This window comes from Anomalospiza imberbis, chromosome 9, assembly GCF_031753505.1.
Source record: "Anomalospiza imberbis isolate Cuckoo-Finch-1a 21T00152 chromosome 9, ASM3175350v1, whole genome shotgun sequence".
Classification (NCBI taxonomy): domain Eukaryota; kingdom Metazoa; phylum Chordata; class Aves; order Passeriformes; family Viduidae; genus Anomalospiza; species Anomalospiza imberbis.
In genome coordinates, this window is record NC_089689.1 from 11,234,668 (window position 1) to 11,253,011 (window position 18,344).

The following is an 18,344-nucleotide window of genomic DNA, read 5'->3' on the forward strand; positions in this document are numbered from 1 at the left end:
CATTAAAGAAAATAACAGATGAAAGTAACTTTGGCTACTCAGCTTCTGTAGTCTTGAAGTTCATCAGTTTGTCATTCCCATCATGTGATTGGGAAGTCCAGGCTTCTAACACTAGTGTTTTCTGAAAAGCCAGACAGCAACAGGTTTTTCCAGTTTTGGTTTCTAATTTTATTTATTACTTTTTTCCTCAGAGAGCTAGAGCATGACTAAATTTACAATGAATTTATTTTCTCATACTTACACAGAAGTGGAAATGGTTGAAAAAATACCTTGAATTATTCTCTATTCTCTTTTGCTTTGTGTGAGTGAACCAGGCTGTTGTGTTCCTATGGGGTGCCTCCTGCACTTACAGAGCATTTTGTCTTTGCTAGACCCAGATACTGCTTTTAATGCAGTCAGCTTACAAACACCACGTTGTAGTAGCTCAGGCAGATTGTAGCTGAGAACTGCAAAAACTGACCCTAGTGTTTTGGTTATCATTGTTTCACTAAATTTCACATTGAACTATGGTATTAGAACAAAAGATAATCAGAGGAAGTTGCCCAAGATTTTAACTGGAAGTGTTAAATCAAAACGAGTAACATCATCAAGATGAGTAACATCTCAGGAGTGTGCAGTCAACCCCCACATTGCACTGAGTACTTTATGATTTTGACCCATCCATGCAAATATATTCTGGTTTGGGGTATTCTTAGCAAAAGTTTTATAAACTCTGGTCAATTTATTAAAGATCAAGAGTTGCAAGGTTGTACTAGAATGAAAAGACAGGAATTTTCTTTTTTGCAGATTCTCCACTGATAAGCATGTTTCAAGACTCTGAACAGGATAAAATAGATGGTGTTGCTTCATGTGACTATGTGACTATTTCTCATAGTTCTAGCTGTGAACTATTTCTGGCCTTTTTTCAATAGTTGCCTTTCTCATACTTTGTAAAACCAAGAGCAGGTTTTATACAGCTTTTTTAGGATGGCTTCTTTAGAGATGTCTTTTTAATATTTGAGAATTGTAAGTGAAATTATGCATAGACATACCTGGTTGATTCAGTCTGTACATTTTGCATACTAATTTTATCCTGCCAGAGCTATTTTATTCAACTGAGTTACCTTTGATGTTTGTAGGAGTGCTGAAGTAAAACTGCTCTTTCCTATCTCAGGAACTCAATAACTTCCAAAGGGATGCTCCATGGGGTGCCTGCACCTCAGCTCCTTGTAGGTAAGGAGGAATTACACATCCACAGCACTTTGGTCATGTCAGGGATATCCTGGTACTCCTTTTTTTTTTTTTTTTCCAAAGTAAGCATAATTTGTTTGTTTCCTTGCTACAGGAAACAAACAAACGTTTTTGTATCTTTTTGAAAAGGTTCCCTTGTTCCCCAAATACATACAGATGTCTTGTTTTCAGAAACAGGTGAACTAGTAAAAACTATATTTGCAAATTCCGCTTCAGAAGTGCTGAACTATTTCTGTTGAATAGATGATTAAGTGTTGCAGGTCTATGTATTGCTCTCCCATCAAGTGGGATGCTTTGACTTCAGGAGAGGTAATAGCAGACAGAGGCTTTAACCTTTAGGTCATTCGACTGAGTGCTGCCTGATTTGCATAGACTAAGAATCATTTGTATGTGCTGGCTTCACTGGCCTGTGTGAAATTACTTAATGACTTCAGTTTGCTTCTTGGAGAAGAATTCTATGTGTTACAGGTGTCAAAAGATGTTGGTGGTTCTTAAGCAGAGATATTCACGTTTGTGAATGGAGCAGATGCCACCCTTCCATGCAGGAAGGACATCGACATGGAGAGTAGAGGCACTTGTGCTGCTGCTGTCCCCACAAATGTGCAGTGGGTGCCAGTGCTGCTACACTACTAAGACAAAAATTGGCTCTTATGTAAATTTCTCAGAAGAAAATAGAGTCCAATTACTAAAGAATGGGTACATAATGACTAAGGATTAAGGGCTAAGTCCTACCTTGTGTTGAATCTCTAGCTGTGCTACTCTGGGGGGTCCTTGCAGCTGTGAAACCCAATAGGGAGCACAACAGGTTCCCTGGACTCAGGGGTGCTGTAAGCCCTGCCCAGCACTCTGTCTCGCCATGGCATTCTCTGCTCCTCATTCTGCTTTGATTCCCCCCACTCCTTGTTCTTCAGCAGTGGCCTGAAGCCTGGCTGGGCCGCTGCTGTAGCACAGCTCATTGCTGCTGTTTGGTCACGGGTGCTACATCGCAATTAGTAGCCTTTATCTAGAAAGCTGTTTCAACCCTTGCTGGCTTCTTGTTGAGAAACTACTGTTTGCTCACAATGGAAAATGTCAAATCATTTTGAATTTGCCAGATAAGGAAAGGAAAGGGAGAAAGCCCCATAGCAGAAATAACTTTTATGAGGGTGAGCCAAGACAGGCATTTAACTCCTCTTCATCATATGGTTTTATTATGTAATGCCTTAAATGCAGAAAAAGAAGGCAGGTGGCAGTCAAAGAGCAGGAGAGGACACCAGCCACTGGAGAAGAGGACCATGTGGTCCTAAGTGGAGATGAACAGAAAGGAAGGCATAAAGCCACAGATCTCATAAGGTTAAGGGAGGAGTACAGGGCTCACCCAAATTTGAGATTGTTAAGAGCAGATAGTGGGTTCACACCTTATGACATCTTTTCACTGCTCTATATCTCCCTCTCTGCATGTAGTATCAAATTCATTTTCCTGTGTGGCTCAAGGCCTTTTGTGATTTCTTTTTCCCAGGGATTGGCTTTTCTATTACTTTTTGCTTTCACTTTTGTTTTAGGTTTAATATCATCTAGAGGTTAGTGTAAAATAGACTGAGATGGTTGTGTTTTTTATGAGTCATAAACTGTTTGTTCTGTTTATGGTATGGGACTAGGAATGTTAGACAATTATAGACAAAATTGTTTGGATTCTTGTTGGTCCTGGAAATGTACAGACTTAAATTGCTCTCAGTAGGTCATATGAACTAGTAGTTCAGAATTTAAAAATAAATAAAATTAAAAGAACATTACTTAGAGTTCTGCAGTTACCTGGAGAATCTGACTGTGGAGGTGCTGTTTCACACTGAACAAATGTTCTCATTTACAGCCCAAGTCTCCCAGTTACCATGTTTCCATAAAGGCAATATTTTGCTGGCTTTAGATATGTCTATGTATTATATTCAGGTTAGCTTCATGTGAGAGTCCCAGATAGCCAATTGTTTGAGCTCTTGTGATGAGGAGTCAAGGACAATGCAGTTTGTTTAGTTTTGATAGCAGCAGTGATACAAGAAACATCAGCTCATGCAAGTCAGTGTCAAGTCTGTGCCATTTCAGCACATGCCCTGGAATCTCAAGCTGGCTGTCTTTGCATTTACACTGTTTTTGTGCTATTGAAAATCCCTTTACATCACTGTGTGGTTTTGCTTGTAAGGTTGCAATGAGGCCAAAGGACTTAATTCTCCAGGCTGTTAAACACTTTTAGTGTGGTGCTGTATACCCTCAAATTCTATTGCTTTTGAAGTTTCTATTTTTTTCTAGTTTTGAAGATTCTATTGCTTTATTGAAGTACTCAATGCCATGTGAGATCCTACCATTCTAGAGAGAGAAATGCACTTAAAGTGTTTTTCAGTTCTCTGAATAAAGTCACTATGGCCCATGGAAGTGCCAGGTACAATTATTATTAATTTTCAGGCACCATACCAGTAGCATTTGCTACTGCATTTTACTTATTCGTCAAAAATTTAGGGAAATGGCTCTCTGTCACCAGAGATCAGAAGATTTTTACTGTCTCTACCATCATGCAGTTTTTACCTTGGCTCTTTGTCAAAAATAATACTCCCAGCTTCCTTCTGAGACCTTGATAGGTGGAAGATTTTATTTAAGAACTAAACCTAGAAACAATGAGTTTACAAAGATGACATTCCTATTCTACTCACCTTTCCTCCTCCTAAAGCACAAAGTCTCCATGAATAATTATCCTAGTAGTAGTTTTCAGTCTTGATATAGCTGGAGGTTGTTAAAATTTATTTGAACTTTTTGCAAGAAGTAGCCATGTTTGAAAATGTTAAATTAACTTTCTCAATATGATATAAACATGGAAATTGTGTCATGCTCTCTTTTGTAATACAGCTGAAGATAGTAGTCACCCTTGTCAGGTCCAGCTGTGAAGCCAATTTTTTCACAGACTGAACACTGAGAAAAGGGACTTTGCAACTCGGTCATTTCACTCACAGAAAAATTGAGCCACTGCCCCAGGCTCCTTCTCTAGTCAGTGGAGAGGGGAAGCAGGTCCATAGGGCAGTTCATCCCCTACAAAAAGACCTTTTCTAGGATCGTGTGCACTTATCTTCCTTGACTGTAGAGATTGTGGATTATGTATATGGATTATCTATCTTGGCTAAACACCCATGTTTCCATGTTGAAAAATAATCAGTTGACTCTTACCCTAAAATCATGTATTAATACAACCAAATAATATGCTTTTGGCATCCTTGTGGAAGAGGACTGTAATTAGTCTTTATCTCTGAATCTTTACTCAAGCAGACCTTTAAGGGAATTGTTCCTGATGGTTGCAGGACCAAGATCTGTAAGAATCTTTGTAGGAGAAACTGTGATCTCTGCTGCTTTAATGAATTTTAATTCTGAGATTCATTATAGCTAAGCTGGCCTAATGAGTGGCCCTGAAAAATGAGTTCTCTCTGAGTGTGCTGCCAGCACTGAACTGGACAGGTGTTTGTATGGGGCTCTTGCAAAGATACTTCTTTTTTTTTTTCCCTAGAAGTGGAGTCCACTTTTTTTTTTTTTCAGCATGACTCTTGGTCCTTTTATAGAATGGGTGAAAACAGGGCTAGAAAAATGTCATTATATTCTCGGCTATGTCAATCAGAGTAACTTCACTGAGTGAAAACACTGTCCTACTGTTTCATTACAAGCTGAAAGGCATGATTGAGGTCTTTCTTTACACTTGTATGTATCGTTCTCCAGCTCAGGGGACTTGTTCTTGTAGTCTAATACTGTAAATGGGGAATCCTCTGCATGTCCACTTTCTTCTGTTGATATAGCTGAAGTAGGTTTGCCAAGAGGATGTACGAATAATTTGTTAGAAATATTAGATGTTTGAATTGAACGCAACTGAGAATTTAATCTAAATTTAAAATTTATGTCTACTGTAAATGTAGTCAATTTATTAGAAGTATGGATGAAAATTAGAAAAAAGAAAATTACAATTTTCTTAGAAAATGGTGGGGAATTTTGTTCTTTAAGGTGTTGACCTTTTCAAAGTAACAACAAATCTTTATGGCATGGCAAGTTCTTATATCTTTTGAGTTTTATTCTCTTTTAGTATTTCCTTTTCTTTTAATAGGTGTTTCAGATCTTAACAACAGGATCTCAGATGTTAGTTTTCATTACAGAAGCAGTTGGTCTGGAATGAGATAGACGAGAGAGATCACTCTAATTCCTTTATTCCTCTTGTACTCTTCTGTACTCCCTCTCTCTCTTTTCTTCCCCTGCCCACCTAGCTGTTTCCCTCCTCCTCCACTAGAATTGCCATTCTCTCTGAAAGAACACTGTCAAGGAACTTACTGATCATCTTTCTACAGTACACAGACGTCTCTTTTTGGAGATGTCTCTGATGCAGGCCTTATACCATGAAGCACAGAGGGGTTTTTTCAATCTCTAAGGGCTTGCTGTCTGCTGAAACCAAACAATGTGTTTGTGCACATTGTTCTTTTTTTTTTTTTTTTTTTTTTTTTTTTTTTTTAATACCACAGCATGCTTTTTAGCACAAAGTGTTACTGTTACAGTTGTGTGAACTCGACTTTTTGAAATTCTCTTTTATTTTTAAACATCCTGTCATGAACAACTTCATCCTCCATCACTTAGTCACAAAAGGTTGTTTTGGGTTTTTCAGCCTCATTTAACATTAGCTTAGCACTTAGTTTGTACAAGATCTGAACTCCTGTATCAGGCGACAATTGATCTCTTCTGTCTTGATGGTGTTTTGCTGAGATATGAAATTTGGATTTACACTTGAATAAAAATGTCAGCTGCTGAGGGCTGGGAGAGACTTAGGTTCTGCAGGTCTCTAGATAGAGTCTTTCTAGGTTTCTAGAGCCTTTATAAAGTTGTCTGCTGCAATAATCACATTCACATGGTGCTTTAAATAGAAGTTTACTTTCTTACTCCCACCGTCTCAGTTGTCTTTTATGTCCAGGAAGGCTGTCTGGCCAAACTTACTTTGCAAAGTAGTACAGTTAATTTCCTTTAAAAGAATGAATGGAAAAGGTTATTTTTTTTCCATAGGCAGCTGCATATAACAATGTCTTTCATAAGGTTCCCTTTATTTTTTACAGAAGGAAAATGAAAATTCAGTGCTCAGAGCATCTCAATCACAAGATGTAGATGTAGTTTTTTGAATGGGATCTTAGCTCTGTCCAGGCCTATTCATTGCAGTGGTTTCTAGCTGCTTCCCTCAAAACTATTCTAGGTGAGAGGGGCATAGTTAAGAAGCACCTGTGTGTGTAAAACTAGAATTTGTAGTGCTGTTTACGATTTCTTGGCTGAGAGACTTGTACGAGTATTTTTGACTGTGTACACATGAACAGAAACACACACATGAATGCCTAGTCTCTGCTCCCAACTATCAGTCCTTGAACTTGGATTCTTTCTGTTCACCTTTGTTGCTGTGTTAGAAATGTCTGTTCTTCAATAAACTGTCAGGACTGTCATTTTATAAGCTAATTGGAGACTACAGAAAGGAAAAAAAATCTTTAAACATTGATGGACCTAGCTGGTCAAACTTCGAGTCTTTTTACCTGTGTTAGTTTAACAGATGACTTCATTTTTCTGGGCAGGAAATTAAATGCTTCTTCACGCACATAATTTACTAAATTGACAGAAAGTCACCAGAGGGACAGTGTATATTACCTAGCTAAGAGATGCTGGACAGAAAGAATTAATTTGAAAGGTGTTTCAAACAAAAATAATGGTGACATACCAGCAAACCTCAAATTTTCATGGGAAGGAATTATCTGGATCCCTTTATTTCAGTATTTATTTTTTTTTAATCATGTTATCTCTGTGCTATCAGTTCTATACATAAGCCAGGAATCTTGTAAAGGATGCTAGCTATCTGGTTTATATGAGCACTCTGAGCTCAGGTTTGACTAGACTTTCATCAGTATTGCTGTTTATTCAGACTGGCTGTGGTTCTAATCTTATATTTTGCAAATACAAAATTTGATATAAATGAGAAAAATCCCTGAACATTTAATTTTGTCTTCTGGTTTACAAATACAAGATAATAATAATATATAATTATATAAGATAATATAGAATTACTTCAAAAGAACTATTATTTCTCTCCTTCCACCTCACTTGTAGTAATAGTACATAATTTAGTGTTAATATAGGGAAATCTTGAAGCAGTCTGATTTTTCAGAGAGCAAGTGGCCTTCTTTTGGCACAAATATGATTTCCATGCATTGCCATCAGACAGTCTTGAAAAGTGTAAATCTTTATTTAGAATAGCAAGCAATTTGCAGTGTTCATACAGTTGTAGCATAAAAACTTGTAAAATCAGGTATGGTTCACAAGATGTGAGCTGTGAAAATGAACAGTATGATATGAAAGAATAAAAATGCTTGTATTTCGCAGTTCATCTGTCTTCTAATGAGCAATTCAATTAAGTCTGGCCTTGTTAACTAGGTGCTTGAAAAATAGGTCAAGTGATGCAGTAATTAGGAACAGAGAAAAACAAATCCCTCCCTCTTTTAAATAGCGATCAAAATATTTGTGGACAAGTTACTATTGTGGAGCTTTTTATACATATTCTAAAATCCTTAGGCAGCTAAATTGAGGAAAAACCCAGAGTGCAAAAATACAGGGTTGGAAGGCTTGAGGAGGCATTAAATGCAAATCCATCAGTATCTCAGTTTCAAGACTCCACAGGGGAATGATTTAAAGAATATGTAAGTTTATAATAGGAACAAATTATACTTCTACCAGATTGTAAGCAAATTGAGCATAAAAGGTGAATAATGGTATTTCACACTGGGTATTTGTTTCCAATTAATGCAGAAAGCTTAGCCAGCTCTAAAGGGATAGATGATACTCGAGTTAAACATTAATAATGAAACTGATTTCTGGATGGTACACCTGATCAGGAGAGCATTTGCTTTATTTAATTGACAGCTTACTGGTTTGCACCCCACACTTTGGTTTTGCTTGTGGTCAACAATTTTTTCTCTAGGACAGCAACATTAAGTTAAAGAGCAAGAGCAAAATGCAGGAGGCAGCATCTACAGTGTTTGACGGAGTGGCATTTGGTTCAGCCTGAGCAGTGTCACAGGAGCTGAGAGCTCATTTACCGTTGCCATTTGGAATTTGTAAGGCAATCTGTAAAGAACAGCTTCTGTCCAAGTAACTTGTCTGTTTTGTGAAATTCCACTTTCTTCATCAGTGAGAGACTTGGTCTTTAGTTTATCTGCCTTTGTCTTTCTCAATGTCACTAGTGTCCACTGTGGAACACTCTGTCAAATTTATACCTGTGGAGCCTGTCCCTATCAGAGTTTACTGAGCATCACTGTTAAAAAACTTGAAAAGGCTGTCCTGTGCAAAGAGTTACCTGGTGGAAAAAGGAAAATTAGCAGGTCTTGATATTGTACTATCCCAGAGACTCCCTCTGTCAGCTCCTGCTGTGTATTGCCCAATTTATAAGAACAAATTATGTGTTTAAATGTGTTGATTAACATAATGGGTGGACAGTCTGGCAATTCCAGTGATTTCTCTGCAGCAGGAACTGCCTAGAATTGACCAGATTGAACATAAATAATATAAAATAGTCAGTGGAAACTGGTTTTTGCAGGCATGGGGAACAAAAAGAAAACAACTGTGAAACCCACCCAATGCACAACAGCTTTCAAATACAGAAAGTAAAGTTTTGTTGTTGAAGCCCTTGGGAATCACAGTGGCAGTAAATTCAATGAGACAGAAAAGCTTGTTTCATGTAGATGAGAAACAGCTCAAACAGCTTGACTTGTTTCCTATGTGAAGTGTTTCAGATTACTAATATTTTTATGGGTGTTTTTTTCCGAATGTACCTTGCACTATCTCTGTGACTGTTGACTCTTGATCCTTTGGAAAGAAAATTACATAAAGTCACTTATTATCAATATCTAATTGATATTTTATTCATATCATTTATTTTAATTGCAGGACTGTAATGGCATTTAAACAGCCATTGTTTTCCCTGTGCTGTGTGTTACCAGGTATATGGGCATGCTACATTACAATGAGTTCATTTAAAGGAAGATGATTCCGATCAGGGAAAGAATGTTTGCAGAATAATTTGGTACAGTGGGATTGCCAAATGGATTGTGAGGTGGTTTGGATGTTTCTAATCATGTGAAGTCAATGTAATGTCATTAAAATGCTTAGGATAATCTGTACTAGAGACATAATAAGGAAATCGTGTATGGTGTGGGACTTAAACGTATCACAGTCCCTGACTGCTGTGCTAAAGTGTTTTGACACTACACTGAAGCATCAAATCCGTTTGATTCTTGCTCTTTCTTCTGAAATTATTACAAAATACTATTAGTAATTATTGTACTCTGAGCACTTTGTTGCTAGTCACTGCCTTGAGCCTGGTGGTAAATTCCCCATATATCATCAGCTAGATGAGATTTTTATTTTTTTGAAAAATGTAGTCCAATTTGTAAAGCAAAATTACTCTGTAGACAGTGATCAGAAATTGGAAGCCTCACCATTATTGGCTGTACTCTTCCGTTTTCTCTGTGGACAGATCTTCAGTTTCCTTTCTTACTGGGGAAGAAGAAAACTGGTTAAAATATAAGAACTTGGTTGTAAGATTCAGATCTGATTGCAAGACTACTTAAAACAGTAACATAATGGCAGTGACAGAAATGCCAGCAGCAATGTTAGAATAGCTGAGGAAAAGTGAATAAACAGTTGCTACTCTTCTGTGTCTTTTTGAGATTGAATTCATGATGGTATCATCATGCTTCTCAGGAACAAAAGGTGGAGGTTCTGTGTTTCACTGTGATGCTAATAACCCAAAATAGTAGAGGGAGTGGAGTGTTGGAGTTGCTGTAAATGGCTCACCTGTGCAGGTGAGGTGGGCAGCAGGTAAATAGCAACCTGCTGTTCTTGACAAACTTGTGTGGTCACACGCAAGTGGTTTCTGTGTTTGTGAGTTAGCTATCCTTGGGCATAGTAATTACCCCTAGGCTCTGCACTTTGTAACCACAACTCTCTGAAAGAGGGTGGTGTTGAAATGACACCTTATCTTCAGATTTTAACACCCAGTTTGTGCATCATGCCTGAGGTTGATTTTCCCCCCTGGCAGTTGGTGAGGTATCTGATGAGAATGTCTTTTTCTGTCAATCCATCCTTTTATTTTTTAACTTCCATGAGCAAAATATGCTGACCTTATGAAAATGATAAAATTTTTCTCATGAGTTATTACTGGAAGGTGATAATTGTTTTATCAATACCAGACACAGTCAATTGCATTTCAGATGCCTTCAGAGCACATTATCTGATCACACTGTCAGGCAGTTTTGGTTAGTGTGTGTGAGTTATTAGCAGCAGATGTGTAATCATGAATAACTTCCTTTGCTCTGGCATGTCTGAACTTTAAGCTCAGCTCCCACTGTGAACCAGGTCATGGTTTGGGATAGTGTGCAGGAAAATTGCTGAGGAGGAGGACTTCCCTATGGTCCAGAGTTGGCACTACAGCTAGTTCTGGAGGTTGTCCCAAAAAGCTGTCCTCCAAGAATAAAATGGGAAGGTTGTCAAATAGCTGAGGAAACGATGTTTTTGTCGCTCATCCTGGTCATTCAGATTTGTGTATTTGGCAGAAATGAGTGGGTTTTTTTGTTTCCTAGTAAAATCTTGATACTCCTTAACTGCTCATGAAGGCTTGCCCCAGCAGGGGTGATGTGCAGGGACCCTTTTCTAAAGGGCTCTCACTAGCTGGTGTTCGGGCTTCTGACAAAACTTTTTTCTCAGGTCAGTCCTTGGTTGTTAGAGTAGCAAGTATGGTAATGAAAGTGAAATTTCCCATCCTTTAGCCAAAAATAATGCTTTTTGAGGGCAATAACCCTCAAAAATGTATTACTCTGCTAACTGTCTGTATGTGTACGCAAAAAGAAAGTCTCTTGTAAGGTATTGAAGTGAATACTTCAATAGGTAGGGTTACAATAAGCATACTCTTGTCTAGACAAATACACTTCTGTGGTGCTTCAAAGAGCAACAATGTAAAGTAACCTGTTCAAAGTATATGTGAAAATTTTAAAGCCAATTAGAAAGCTTAAGACATTAATTTTTAATAGAACTGAGAGCATGCTTAAAAAAACCCAACCTGTTCCCCTAGCACAAAATAGTAATGTCAGATAAAATCACTCGAGGTAGTGGATGGCAGTGCCCAAAGTAATACTAAATTTTGCATTGTAAGTTGAATTGCTGATTTGGGTTTGTGGTGGTTGTGTCATTCATTTGGTGCCTGCTCAGAATGACAGAATCCAGCACCTCCAAGCTGGCAAACAGCAGTGCTGCTCGAACAGCTGGGCAGGTGAGGCTCACTCACCTTCTCCTTCTCCTCTGTGCTTGAGTGCTGCAAAGCCATCTGCCCTGGATAGTCAGAATACAGGCTTAAAAGAAAACTACTTTTTTGTTTGTTTGTTTTATTAATAAAGCAGGTTTTATCAATCTACCACAGCTAAGATGCAGATACTTACAGACTTACCTTCAGTGCTGTGTTTCATCAACCACGAAGCAAGAACACATGTGAGGAAACATAAATTGATGGCCTGTACTTGTCTCTGAGTGACTGCACTTGGGACTCTGATGTGCCCTTACCTGATTCTTTGCTTAAGTAGTGCTCACTGCACTGTTGAGGGATGTTTGTTTTCTTTTAGACTACTTTACAAACCTTAATTAAATGCTTGTAAATTGTAATTATTTAAACTTCAGCCAGAAGATTTATGCACAGATGGAATTTGAGCTTTTTGAACGTACTAAATTTGATTTAAAGTTTTGTTTTTATTTTCTATATTTCTTGCACTCAAAAAGTGGAAGACTGTCTCTGAAAAAAAAAGGTAACAATCTAAAGTGCAGTCTGGTAAAATTTAGGCTATCTGAAGCTAAGGACAGACCCATGGCAAAACCATTAATTTTCTGTGCCTAGTGATTCCAGTGTTCCTGGTGATTTCTAGCTGAAATCTGAAAATAATATAGTGTTGTATTTGCAATAGATATCTTGGCCTTTTCATTAAAAAAAAAGGGAAATAGACAGCAACCAAGCATCTAAAATACATGTGGCATAGATAAAGTTTGACCTGATTAGATTATATTTTATAGTTTATGACTCAAGAACATCAGCAGCTATCAGCCTCTTATTTTCAAAGTTTCAGCTCTCCATTTAAAAATTATGACCCATGTGAAAAAACATAAGTTTCGTTTTAGTTGTTGATATAAATCAGAGCTCCTAACAATGACTTGCAGCCCAGGGTCATTTCCAAACAACTTACTGTGTGAATCATGGAATTCTTTCTTTTTGAATTATTTAAAATTTCTTTCAGAAAATTAAGGAATGTGTACTCTCTAAAATCAGTTTATATAGAGAGTTTGGGGATTTTTCCAGGGGAAATATCACAGTAGTTTCATACCAGAGCTCCATGCATAATACCTACTTTTAATACATATATCTATTCATTTTATAGACTTCTAGCTATTATTTTGAAGAATATACATTAAAATGTGGCTATCTCTCTATTTAGAGTGGACCAATGGATTGCATTTCTGCTTCTCACATTGGATTAACTTTTCAACATTAACATAGACACATCTTTATGCTTTTATTCCTTTACTTACTGTGTTCACACAATTAAAAAAAAAAGAACCCTCTTTTAGTTTAACTGCAATCTGAATACAAAAACTAAAAGATGTGCTTTGTTTCAGTAATGGCTGGAATTTTAACTGAATGGATTCCATGCATTTAATGAAAAATACAGAAGGTGGATACCATGATGCTGGTCACTTCATTCACCTGTTTCACATGAAATAATTACCATGACAGAATCAGAGATTTTGAAGAACATAGGAAATATTTTCCTGGGTCATACCAGTACACTCCTGTGCCCCAGTGTGTTGTTTCCAGAAGTGGCATCAGGAAGTATTATTCAGTGTTTTGTTCTAGATGCTTTCTGCAGCCTATTTCCTCATAGTTTTGCAGCATCAAGCAAATAGATTTAACAGACTTGAAAATCTGAAGAACTTTAGTAGTGTTTGAAAACCAAAAATCACCTCCCAGATACTTTTCTGTGCTTTCTCTATTTTTTCTCTTTTTTTGATGTTTCATGGTCCTTTGCTGTCATGTACAGATGCTACCTGATCTCAGGGAGGGAGAAGACAACAGCACTGGGGCTGTGTACACTGGCTGAGATCACCTGGTGCAGTTCAACTCTCAGTTTGTGTATTTGTCTAGATCACTCAGCATCACGGGGCTAAAGAAATCAGCTTCACTGATAAAGACATTACTTTTACTTAGAAACTCTATAATAACAGGGACAAAGAAAGGCAAATGGTGTCTCATTCTTTTCCAGTATTTCAAGCAAATGGACTAGTATTCCAAGACATGGAAACATTAACCTGTCATTGTATTTAAGTGTGGCCAGGTCTTTCACATTGGAAACATTTAATATATTTGAATGGTTACAGATACAGATAAAGCTGTAACAAAGAGAAATGCTATATGAGGAGATAGAAATAGAAAAATGATATTAAATATTGAAAATTAAAAAGGGAGAATTAAATATGGAGAAAATTCCTTTTAAAGAGCTGCCTGTTCTTAAGCAGATGGGAGAAAAATTGGAGAAAGACAACTTAGCTGGCTTCAAAATATCAACTAACATCCTCCTTTCTTTCATGAATAAGGAATATTTTATTCATTTTTTCTAGGAAAAGTTCCTAAAAATATGTAATGCTTAGGCTTGAATATATAGTTAGGAAGTACCATTCTGTGGAGCCTTTCATGGCCTGGGTGCTCTTAATGAGTCCATGCAGTGCTGATGGGGTGAGAAAGAAAGCAAAGGTTTGCACTAGGCATGTGTGGTCTCGAATGAGAAGCAGCGCAGAAAATATCCAAACATGACAGGAATAGACGCATGAATTGGTCACAGATCACATTGTGCTTTTAATGACTGGTGTACACCTGCATGCTCTGCTTCCAAGCAAAATTGACTAATTGAAAGATGTGTTTCAGTTCAGTTGTAGAAAATACAGAAGTTTTGGTTAATGCAGAATTCTTGATTAAAGCATTGGTTACGTTATAGAGAGGTGAGGTGTGGTCTGGATTCTTTAAATTTCTATACTGTGTAGTTAATTTCCCCTGAGAGTAACTGAATGACTTGTCCAAAGTCATACAAAGTAACCTTCTTTCTGTCACAATTAACACTTGGTTTATGCATGATGCTGCTTTGGTCTGAAGTCATAGCTGGCTTTCAGAAGTTAAAAGATGGCTATAAATTTGATAAAATTTTGATTTCTACATTCATAACAATCAATTTCTGTTCCTCTGCCCCTCCCAGGGACTGCTGTTTTGATATTTTGAAATTTGGCAAAGAGAAGCAGGAAACTGAATAGTGGTGTGTACCCATTTTTGTGAGGTCACAGTTCCTCAGGTCCCAGCCCTCATCGTGAAGCATGACCAAATCTGAGGTTAGGTCAGGTTGCTCAGGAACAGTTGAGTATGAAAATCTCCAAGGTGGCTCAACACCAACTCCCTTGACATCTGGTTCACTATTTGACAGAAAGATGTTAGCTGTTAAGCAGCCTTACAGGTTCTCAGTGTATTCCAGTAGTTTGCATTTTGTGGATCTCTCAAGGAGTTCCTGGGTAACAAGAATAATTTAAATGTTTGGAGTATTTTATGTTGTTTACCCTTTGTAGTAAATGTCTTCCCTAAACAGGTGTATCCCTACTCTATCTTAAGCAATTGAAAATCAGCTTATGCCTGCCTCTTTTTCAGTGGTTTAGTTGGAGGGCTGGAACAAACAACTTTTGGTGAAATAGGATTTTCAGACTTTTAATAAAACTTTGCAGTTATGCAAGCTAAGAGAGGGATAATCAAATTTCATATTTAATCCCAATATGCTGATCATCACAGGAGTTCAGAAGAAAGTTTTCTTTGGATTTAGGCACTAGAGAACTTGCTGCTCTTCAGTTTCCATGTAGACCTCATGAAAAGATAAAGTTGCTAATAGATGAAAACTACTGGATTTGAAGGATCTCATTATCAAATCCTGGACACTCTTCCTCAAGTCCCCTGCCTGTTTACAGTAATATGATGGAGTTTTCAGGCCTTCACAGAGTTCACTTTTACAGAATTTGGTAGTGAAGGAAATTCAGAGTATGCATTTTATGAGCAGTGGTGCAGTCAGATGGAGGTAGAAGGGAATACTCAAGACCTGGCAGATACTACTGTGTTTTCCAAGCAGACATCTCAAGGAGAGGGGAGGGAGGTGGTCAAGGCACTCTTCCATCTCCACAAGTGGGCAATGAACTTGTTCCATTCTGAATGTGGAAAAAAGGGTTCCTATGACCCCTTGCCTCACTTTGTATCATCAGTTGTGTGTTGGAATTTGATTTACAATCTTGAAACCAGTGACATTCTCCAAAAATGGAAGTGGCAGATCAGTATTGATTGAGAATTCAGAATTCCATCACAGACAGTGATGTCATCTCACTAGGTGGTGCTACAGAATCATTTTGCCTAGAGAGAGCAAAAATGTGCTTTGTGTGATGATTAATGGCTACTATATTTCTGAGAAAAAGCTGAATTAGATGCTAGAGTTATTATCTGAGAAACTTATGGGGTTTATACTTAAAACTTTTGAATACATAGAATCTGAACTGTAATAAATAATTTTAGCTGAGGAAGAGTTTAAGTAAATCATCATTATATGAGATGAAATGTAAGATGCAAATACTGCCTAATGTCAATCTCAGATTAAGGAATAAGGTAAAAGACAAATAAGAACAACAAAGAAAAGGCAGAAAAGGGTCAAACTGTGCTTGCTATGAGCAAATATTTTCAAGGTTCTGATGGGACTCATTGTGCTGTATCACCATGATAGAAACAGACTTTTTGAAATATTTTGCTTTGAAAATATTGTTGATTTGAATTACGTCTTGCTGTTTTGCTCTTTCCTGAATGTTAATGGTTGAATTTAAAGAATGAGGTTTTTATAGACATTTAACTAACAAAATATTCATTTATAGTCTAAAGAAATATGGGATGCAGAGAGCTCACTTACAAACCGATAGCAGGAGTCTACAATATGAAGAATCATTGTCCAAATCTGAAGTAGTCTCAGTACATGCTGAGCATAGAAGAAATATTCCCCACTGTTATTCCAAACTCCTATTTTTATAGTTCCCAAGGGGAGGTGCAACTCCCCTTGCTCTTGCCCTGAAATGACAAGGAGGAAATCTTCTGTTGCAAACACACAAGATTAAATCACAGGACTTTAGTTTAATCCAGTTCTCTGCAAAATCAAGGAGCCCAGTGCAATACATGAGCTAAAAAATCAAGTATGGAAATAGGAAAAAAGTGTTTAGCAATATTATTAGCCTCACTGAGCATGAGCCCATCAGTAATACCACCTGGGCATGTCAGATGGATCAAATAGCAAGTCAAAATATTTTGAATATAGGTCATAAGTATTCATCACTACCTGCAGAACCTCAAAGTTCATGGACAGAATTAGGCAAAATGAGCCAAAGAGGTTGAATACTGAGAAGAACACCTACAGCTTTCATTGCAAATCCTCAAGGATCTGCTGTGTTTTAGTCTGCACTCTGAATACAGCTACAGTCATAATGAGACAGTTTATCCCTTTGAGGACTGCTACTATGAGTGCTTAGCATACAGAACAGTCTCAATTGGGGGTCAGCCATGGCTGATTTCTATGTACCCAAAAGCTGTCTGAGGTTTCCCTGATTTAAACATGCAAACCACCCAGTGTGTTGCCAAGTGTGATTGGTATGCTGTCCTGTGTTCTCTTCTGAGAGCACCATAAGAACATTAAGTATAGCAGAGCAGAACTAGGCAAATAATGGATTTTTTTTGCTTGACTGCTGAAACAAAAGGAAAGTAAAAAGAAATTAAGAAAAATAAATCAATCTGACACAAGTTTGTGGGTTTTTTTAGAGGCACTTTGAATAATACGACTGGGAAGAGAAAATATAAATACTTAGCAGAGAAGCATTCTTTTTAACTCTTTAATTTTTATAAAATTAAATTTGACATAATGCCATTTGAAAGTGAAAAGTTGTGAAGTTTTATCTTGGAAGTATATAAAATTGCTGGTATTTCCACTGTTTTTCATTTGAAAATGGATGACATGCTTCATATAAACAAGTGACATTTTTATAGATAATTCTTGCCCTTGCAAGAAGCTGCAGCTCTGTCTTGTAATGAATGTGATTTTCATTAATGGAACTAGAGCAGAATTCAGAATGGGAAATGGGCTATTTGAGATAGAATTGCCAAATGGCTAGCAGTGTTCTTTCCTGTTACTAGGACTGCTTCATCATCCTGCTCTTATGGCTTGTGCACATTGATGCATGACATGATTTCTATGATGAGAGAAACACAGAAGTAATTTGTGTAAATGGTGTAATCTTATTGATTAGTATATAGCTTTTTTCTCTTAAGTACTCCTCTCTAAAACCAGAATAATTTTTTATTGAATAGTTTAATGCTGCACTTAGTGTTATTGATGTTGCCATAAATCATAACTATTTTGAGTTAAATACGAGGTTTGTGTTTATTTCAGTGAATATGATGTTCTGTTTTAATAATCTTTTCACAAGGAATCTTGGTTTTTTTTCTGGATGAATGAAGAACAACTATTCTCAGGGGAAACTCTTTTGATCTCTAGGATGTCTGTCATGTTGTGCTTAAAATATTTGTTTATGAACAGAATTTAGTGGAAATATTGGAATTTAGCTAAATGTTAAGATAAAGCTGCTCTAACTTTCAATTCTGTTGTAAGGCAGAAAATCAGTAGAATTGAATAGAAGCCTTTATGTAGTTTAGTCACCAGGGCCAAAAAAGTGGTACTCAGTGGTCCCAGTATTGGGCTTTTTAGAGATCCTGGTCCAGCCTGTACAGCTGCTCAGACAGAACATATCCTCTGCTGAAGTGGGGAAGAAGATCCCAGCAGGATAATAACCTGGGCTGGTGACAGCTCATGTTATCAGAGGTCTGTCCAGGTTTGGTCTGCTCTCAGCTGTGCCGGTTCAGGGAACCCAGAGAGATGCAGCTCCTGCTCCTGTGCTGG